Source organism: Eublepharis macularius, chromosome 16, assembly GCF_028583425.1.
Source record: "Eublepharis macularius isolate TG4126 chromosome 16, MPM_Emac_v1.0, whole genome shotgun sequence".
In the NCBI taxonomy this organism is placed as follows: domain Eukaryota; kingdom Metazoa; phylum Chordata; class Lepidosauria; order Squamata; family Eublepharidae; genus Eublepharis; species Eublepharis macularius.
The window spans coordinates 11,859,529-11,868,481 of NC_072805.1; positions in this window are offsets into that span (position 1 = coordinate 11,859,529).

Here is an 8,953-nt window from a genome sequence, read left to right on the forward strand (position 1 = left end):
CAAGCATGGTCTAATAGTTTCTATGAAGTTCAAGTAGAGGTATCATTTTGCCACTCAAAAGGTTGGAAGACCCTGCGGGAGAATGTGATCCTCTTTATACAAAATGTTCCCCTTTTATTCAGAGGGTCATTTGAGTAAAGATAAAGACTGAGAAATGGTCAGTCCTGGAAAACAGAGTAGCAAGGAAGATAAAAAGGTCCAACTGCAGATTAAGTTTCCCTGTGCATAGGGGACTTTGAGCTCCGATATAGCTTCAGGTAAGGGGTACCACAGAACCTCTCGTGCTGAAGAATGTGAGGCCCAAAGCACCTTCAGATACTCTGAAGAAGTGAGCTGTGGCTCACGAAAGCTCGTACTCTACCTCAAATTTTGTTAGTCTTACAGGTGCTACTGGACTCTTGCTCTTTTTTACTGCATACATTCGACAGATTTACAAAGCGAAGCACACCCCAGGCAGTTCAGTTTAGGGCCTCAGATTATGAAGGGTATCTAAATTGCAAGTGGGAAAGGAGACTAAATTTCAAGTTTCACACAATTTTCTGGACTGGTAGTGGAATGGGGCCTCTTTAACTTGACATAGAGCCAAGCTACAAGTGATGCCTGACACAGGTTGGACACTTGTCTGTTGCCAAGTAGGCCCCCTCCCCTGCTTTGAAGCCTGCTATGGACTGTGTTAAAGTTTCCTGCATTACTGTTTCACTGCTGCACAAAGACTGCTTTGCACGTGTGTGTTCTAATACACGTGTCAGTTTCCTGCCTGCGTATCAATTACCTTGCTGCCGTTATAGACTGTGTAGTTTACTGACTCCATGTTTGGTTAACTACACAAAGGACTCTCTTTCTGGGCAGCCCTGCCCTGACCTATATCTGGAATTCCCTGTGTGCGTTTGGACTCTGTTACAAGCGTGCCCCGTGCCTGCATTGCCATCTGCCACGGACAGTGCCTGTTCCCTGCTTTGGACTGTGTTTTAAAGTGTTGTTCCCGCTGCCTCCATGGAAGCCTGCCTCATATGGGCCCAAGCCGCTGCTAGCAGCCGGGCGCCTGCCGGGGAAACCTCCAGCGAGCCTGGCTAGGCGCTCCCTGGTCAGTTCCCGCCTGGAGCCTCCCGCGGGCCGGTCCCCGAGCTTGCCCTCGCTACCGGGCAGCCTGCTATCCAGCCCCAGCTATGCCCAGCCGGCATCCATGTTCTCAGGCAGCCAGAAGACCCTGGGAAGAAGACTGCTTTGAGAAGCCATTTCGGCGAAGCGGGCACACCACGTCCGCAGCGAGAGCCCCTCGCCCCGCTCTGCATATCTTAGGAGCCGCCCCGGAGAAGGAACTAAGTGCCGACCATCCCAAGCACTTAGAGAATGCATCTCAAAGAAACCTCCGCATTCCAAAGCTGATGACATCAGGACAAGCCCTGTCCGCTGGAACATCCTTTCAGCCCACTTGGATTTCCCCTCCCTCTTTTGTCCCCTCTTCCTGAGGTGTCACTTATCACAATCTGATTACTAAAGTGGCCCATCCAAGCCATTCAGTAACCCATTAGAACCTTTGTTTTAGACTGTGAGAACCACCAAGTACAGCACCAGCCCCAGGGTACGTTTGGGGGTATTTAAGCTGGTCTCCCAGACCACTCGGTGCTTAGGCCATTCCTATCCAGACTTCCTTGCTGTCCGTCTGTGGTCCCAGTGCTGGCATTGGGCCACCCTCGCTGCTGCGTCTCTGCTTCGCTCCAGGATAAGTGAGTATTCCCCCTATCATCGTTGGGAACCAGCTAATGCGAACGTCTCTGTATTTCATACTCTATGTTTCTTAGACCTTGTATGTTCTTTGTATGATTGTGCAAGCTAGGCTTACGCTACACTCAATACACGTGTTTGGACCTTACTCCTTGTCTGCCTCTTTTTCACTAGAGTGTCTGGGATCGGGACCTCCGTAAACATAGGTTATGATCCTCGCTTAATATTAATAGTTACAGACTGCTATAGCTAATTCCCCATTATAATAAAGAGCAGTTCTGGTAACATGTCAGCTTCCCTCAAGTTTTGATGGGAAATGTAGCCGTCCTGGTCTTACAGCTTGGCTCTCTATTTAATTGAAGTTTACAGAGACCGCCCCCACACACCCAGCAGAGGGGAAGGGGGGCTCCTGGCAAGAGCCCGACGCCTGCACTCCCCTCCCAACCACATGTTCTCCCTCCCATAGACTGCCGCTTCGCAAACTTCAATTAAATGGAGAGCCAAGATGCAAGACCAGACCACCTACATTTCCCATAAAAACTTGAGGGAAGCTGACAAGTGTCCAACCTGTGTCAAGCATCACTTGTAGCTTGGCTCATAGTTTAGGGCCTCCACAGGTCTTAGTCCAGGCCAGTTCCCAAGGCTTGCTTGTGGTTCCCTTGCAAGATGAAAGAGAAACCACTTTGCAGAGCGCAAGAGCAGGCATGCGTGCTGTCACTTAGTCAACTTTAATGCAGTTTTTGTAAGCTTATTTTGAGCTGTAGAGGGCATGCAACTGTCCCATTGCTTATCCAGGGCATCAGCCAATATAACAAGTTGAACAAAAATTTCTGTGTACAGCCCTAACTTGGAACAGCAAGACCCCCTCCCCCCTCCCCACAATGTTCAGCCTCTGGATTTGTTTGATGGTCTCTCAGTTCTGTTTGCAATCCAAAACAGCCAAGATGGAAGTCCACTGAGTGACCACATGGAGTTAACATCTCCCACAGAGATGGTGCACAGAGTTTACAGATGAAACATTTTCCCCTTGCTTCAAATATCCAATTGGGAAGTTCTTTGAGTAGAGAGAAAGTGACCCCAGTGCTCACTCTGCTAAAGTGCATATACAGGAACGGAACTGTAAGGAACCAGGAAGACCCTCCCCCTGACGAAGCTGCCCGTGAAACACGTAGGAGGTGTACGATTATAGCTTCTTCTGCACCATTTGTCTCTTCATCTTCGTTTTGCCCCTCTTCTTCACGGATTCCTTAATGCCACGTTAAGCAGCCAGCACGGTGTCGTGGTTAGAGAGTTGGACTTGAATCTGGGTTTGAACCCCCCCCCCACTGCCAGTCACTTTCAGCCTAACTTGTCTGAGGGGTGGGTGGGTTGTGAGTATAAATGGAGGAGGGAGAATGACGTTATAAGCCCCTTTGCTTCCCCAATGATCAGAAGAGCAGGGTGTAAGTATCTGAAATAAAATACTTATTCTGCACAACTGTTGGGGATTTTGTGGGTGACAATGTTAACCAGCAGAGCACTGGCAATCTCCACATTTCTTTGGCTAAGCAGTGCAGTGCGGCTTCACGCTTAATGCTTTTCACTGCGCCTTTGTCTCCATTCTAGCTCTGCCAAGCCAGCAACAGTTGCGAGGAGCATTAGCCACGCACAAGTGTCTTGGCTTAAGGCTGCAAACTTGACTCACTACGTTGCGTTGGCCAGAGGCCATACTTTCTGGGTGTGCAAGATTTGCAAGGTAGGCTTAAAGCCAATATAAGCAGCCATCAAAGAATCCACCAGCTCAGCACCATGGAATATTTAAAGGAGTAAATAAAAGTAATGAGTTTCCTTCTGATACCCGGTTGTGGTTTCCATCCTAGATGATGCTAGGCGAGTAGCTTATGAGGCTGTACTCCAGATGATGTGGAGGCGAAAGGTAGGATGAGACAAGATTATTACTTATTATTACTTATTATTACTTAATATGAAGGCAGAAGAGCCACATTCCCAGCTGGTGCCTTGGTCTGCTCATTTGGCCAAGAAGTTGGGGAAAGGGTGGGTGGATAGTAGGGTTGCCAACCTCCAGGTAGGGCCTAGAGTTTTCCTGGAATTGCAACTGATCTACAAACTACAGAGACCAGTCCTCACGGAGATAAATGGCTTCTTTGGACATTGCACTGTAGGGCTTTATGCCCTGCTGAGGTCCATCCCCTCCCCAAATGCTGCCTTCCCAAATCTCCAGAAATTTCCCAATCTGGAGCAGGCAAACCTAGTGGGTGGGTGCTTTCAGATGACAGTTGATTTCACTGCAACAGTTCCAGGAAGGGAGCTGTGTTAATTTGAGTTGCAAAAAGTAAAACAAGAATCTTGCACCTAGGGCTCATTTTGAGGGTCAATGTGCAGGAACGCAGTTCCAGCAGTTCCCCAAAGAGGTCACACATCAGGTGGCCCTGCCCACCTGACTCTCGGCCATTTGGGCTTGTTTCAGCCTGGATTGGGCCTCTGATGGGTGGTGGATCACTCTCCAGCTCAGCAGAAGCCCGATCCTGACCATTTCGGGCCCCTTTTTGCCATTTGGGCCCAATTTTGGCCCTGAATGGCCAGGATTGGGTCCAAAACAGCCAGGATAGGTGATGTCAGGGGGTGTGGCACATGCAAATCAGGTATGCTAATGACACACATCTGGTGCTGTCAAGGGGCGTGGCATGTGCTAATGAATTATGCTAATGAGTTCCTCCAGCTCTTTTTCTACGAAATGACCCCTGCACCTTCAAGGTTACCAAGGCTTCCTTTTTGGGAAACCTTGCACGAGTTTTTACAAACTCCAGCCCACTTCTTCAGGTGCTATGAATGAATTAAATCTGTGCAAACGTATGCTGGAATGAAATGTGGTTAGTCTTTCCTCTGCTTCAAGGATTTTTGTTTTAATTTTTTATTTCATTGTGAAGTCACATTGCTATTCCCGTTGTTCCAATGGGCCGCCATGTGGGCTTTTTTCTTTTTGGCGCACGCACGCACGCACATTTCTGCTCCTTCAACAGCGTTTTGTGCTTTGAAAGCAAATATGTGAAGTCATCACATTCTGCAGGCTGTTTCCCTTGAATTCCTGCTGAGGGGAGAGAAGATAGAAGGCCTCGTTGTCTTGATGGGTGACCTGTGCTCGGCCTTTTTAGTGGAGACAGAAAGCGTGTTCTGTTCCTTTCTCATCTGCGCCCCGCCTGCTGCAGTCTTCCGCTGCTCGTCTTTTCTTCAGCTCTCATTGATCGGAAGTGCAGCCCAATGGAAACGGTGGGGGAGCACAGATGACGTTCCTCAGGGGACACCCTCTGGCTGTTCAGGCCTGGAAGAACATTCAGAAACTGAAACTTGGTAGATATGAAGGTTGCTATAGGAATGACACAGACATTTATACATAAAAAGCCAGATGGTATGGGGTGGGGGGTGATGGAGCTGAGCTCAGGGGAAGGATATAGACGGGATTCCAGGACCGATGGGGAACAACAGAGTCCCCATTAATGGAGTCACTTGGAACTAATCCAAAGGAAGGCAGGGTATTCTGCAGCAAACAATTCCACGCTGTCCAGGCAGGAAGGATTACAGGAAATGTGAGGTCCCTGATGTCCAATTTGGTGCTAATTTAGGTGGAAGGACTTCAGCCTGGAGGCGAACACCATATCCTCTCTGAGCAGCTTCGAACAAAGTCCCGCCTCCAAAGTGTCAGGCGTCAATCCAGCTCAAAGAACAAAAGCTACCTTCTGCTGCAGATTGTATGATCTCCAAGCGGGTCCACAGAAGTAATTTGGAGGGGGGGACAAAGTCACTGAGAGAGAACATTCCTCTTGCTGACTACATGGAAGTGTGAATGTGAACATAAAAATCAGTGAATTTAGGATTCCATAGGGGGGCAAACGGTCACTTCCCCCCCACCCCTGCAAATACATGTCTTTGCCATGCTGATGTGTGTGTTATGTGCCGTCAAGTCATCTCCAACTACGGTGACCCTATAAATGAAAGACCTCCAAAATGTTCTATCATTAACTGACTTGCTCAGATCTTGCAAACTGGAGGATGTGGCTTCTTTTATTGAGTCGAGCCATCTCGTTTTAGGTCTTCCTCTTTTCCGACTGCCTTCCACTTTTCCCAGCATTATTGACTTTTCCAGAGAATCTTGTCTTCTCATGATGTGACCAAAGTACGATAGCCTCAGTTTTGTTATTTTAGTTTCCAGGGAGAATTCAGGCTTGATTTGATCTAGAACCCACTTATTTGTCTATTTGGACATCCGTGGTATCCACACCACACCACATCCAGCACCACAAATGAATCAGTTTTCTTCCTGTCAGTTTTATTCATTGTCCAGTTTTCACATTCATAGATAGTAATGGGGGATACCATGCTGTTGTTACCGGGAATGGGTTTCCTTGCGTGTATGTGGGGGAATTAGTGGCAAGGAAGACAGCTATATAAGAAGGGTAACAATGGGATCTCCACCAGTGATTTACAGAGTCCTTTCCCAAGGAGGCACAAAAAGCCGGTATTCTTAATTAAAGGGGTAGTTTTATTCAAGGGGCAAATGCATACACACACACAAGATTGGATACAAGCATACAAGAGGCCCAGGAATAGCAGTGGTGAAGGTGGAATAGATTTGAAGGTTTGCAAGGTGATAATTACCTATCTGGAGAGCAGGGAAGTCCGTGGGGGGAAGAGCTTCAAACGCCAGCATTCTCAGCCAGGAGAGCAAAAGGCTTAGGGAGCAGCACTTCGGATCCCCAAAAGTGTGCACACTTTGAATGAGGCCAGGGCACTATTCTTATAGAGTAAAACGTGCCCTGAGGTGGGAAAGCCCTCCCAGCTGTTGGAACAAAAACTCCAACGGTCAGTTCCTGAAAATAACAAATGTTTGATTACCTTGATTACTTGCTGCCAGGGTGTGTAAAAGAGAATGCAAAGTCTCTCCTGGAACTGCACAAAAGGGGCAGTTTGTTAATGGATTCCACCAGAGCTAAGCTGATGAATTTAGTTGTGGAATGTACCTTTCCCAGGAATTAATTATAAGAGCTTATGAATGCTAAATTATTTCTCCTCAATCATGGGCTGGGGATCTCATCACGGAAGGAGGGGAAAGGAATGTGTTAAGTGGGATGACACTGCGAGACCTTTGTTGCTCTGGATTCCATTCAGAGCTGAGAGGACTGTAAACTAATCACTGCTGGTCACTCTGTATTTATATGTGGCATTCCATTCATGCCTGGATCTCCTGGGCGGGACTCAGCAACAGCTAGCTGGAATTCCCCTGTTTTCAAGCCAAACTGCATTTTAATCCAAGGGCCTTGTGATTTTATATCACCGGTAGCTATATTAAATAAACATGGTGGAGGCCAGGCTGACTGCTTACACTGTTGTCGCTGATGGATTAATTTCAAACACACACACACATTCCAGTTTCCCCCAACCCAGCTTTCAACAAATGTACTCACAGCCAATTGGACTTACATTAAAAAGTAATCAACCTTTAAAAAGTGGACAAGTCAAGCCCCTCCCAGAGCATCAGTTTCAAAACCAACAGGAAATACCTGCTGACAGCCCAAACCCTCTCAAACAAGACTGTTTTGAAACACCCACAGAAATGGCGCCTTCCTCGGGGAAGGCTCAGGCTGTGACAACAAGAAGAGGCTGAGGCCAGGGCTTTTTTTCTGGGAAAAGAGGTGGTAGAACTCAGTGGGTTTGCCAGCACAGGGGGCAATCTTGGTGGGAGCTGGTGCCCCTGATACCACATGTGCACATGGAAAGTGTGTGCACGCTCCCAGGGCCAATGACGTCACTTTGGGTCAGCTGGAACAAGGGGGTAGTTTTCAAAAGTTTAAATTGCCCTCAGTGAAAATGGTCACATGGCCGGTGGCCCCACCCCTGATCTCCAGACAGAGGGGAGTTTAGATTGCCCTCCGCGCAATCAAGGGCGGGGCCACCAGCCATGTGCCCATTTTCAAGAGGTGCTGGAACTCTGTCCCACCGCATTCCAGCTGAAAAAAAGCCCTGGCTGAGGCCATTTGAATGCCCCTAAGGAGCAGTGCAGAAAGAAGAGAGCTGGTTAGAGGCACACCAATGCTCTCCTGCTCTGCTGGGGTTTACGTCAAACATCTGATTTACGAGATGCTGATGTTCAAATCTGCTTTCCTGAAATTGCCAGCCAAATTAGATTTCTCTCTCTCTCTGGAAAAGGACGGAGCAGCTAGCGCACTGACCCCCATTAGGAAGCCAATCAGCAACATTCAATATTGATTTTACCTCCTGGAACACGCCTTGCTTTGTTCCCTGAATGAGGGTGTGAGCGCATCGGCTGTTTCATTCTCGCGCACAGCCTTCCAAACAGCACCTTCTTTCCGTCCCTTGAACCCCTGCTGCCTTTTGGAACAAGTCTCATTCATCAAGGGTCTATTTTTGCCATAAACTGATTGGGCATCCATCCCATCCCCACACACACACCTCCACGCATGTGTTTGATCAGAGGACCTGTAGCTGGATTGCACAGGGTCAGAGCTGGCTCCCATCATAGCTTTCCCACAGAGGAGGGCTTTTACAATGAACAACAGAGAAATATATTGCATAGGGTTGCCAACCTCCAAGTGGCGCAGGGAGATCTCCTGGAATTACAGCTGTTCTCCAAGCAGATATAAATTCCCCTGTAGAAAGTGGCTATTTTGGAGAGTGGACTCTATGGTGTACCCTACTGAAGTTCTTCCCCAGGCTTCACTCCCAAATTTCCAGGACTTTCCCAACCTGGTGTTGGCAACCCAGGGCCATTGGAGAATAGGATTGCTAACTCCTGGTTGGAAAATTCCAGGAGATTTGAGGGTGGAGCCTGGGAAGTGGGTTTAAGGGAAGGGACGAGACCTCAGCAGGGTATAAGTCTGTAGAGTCCACCCTCCAAAGCAGCTGCTTTCTCTGTGGTGGCCCCTACCATATCGAACAGAGATCAGGAGAGCCCCCACTTTCCTAGATTTCCTCAAACGATGCAAAACCAAATTATTCAAAAAGGCTTTTGTATTGTAGGGAGGAGGTCTCAGATGCTTTGCTAATGAGTTAGGGACCATAGACGTCACCCATAGATTTCACAACTGTGTTGCCTTACGGATTATCTGTTTCTTTTAAGTACGTGCTCCTAGGTCAGCCCTGGAATTGCTTGTGTTCTGTTTCAGCATGTCTTCAACTTTGTGTTGGATTCTTGCCAGGGCTTTTTTTTCTGGGA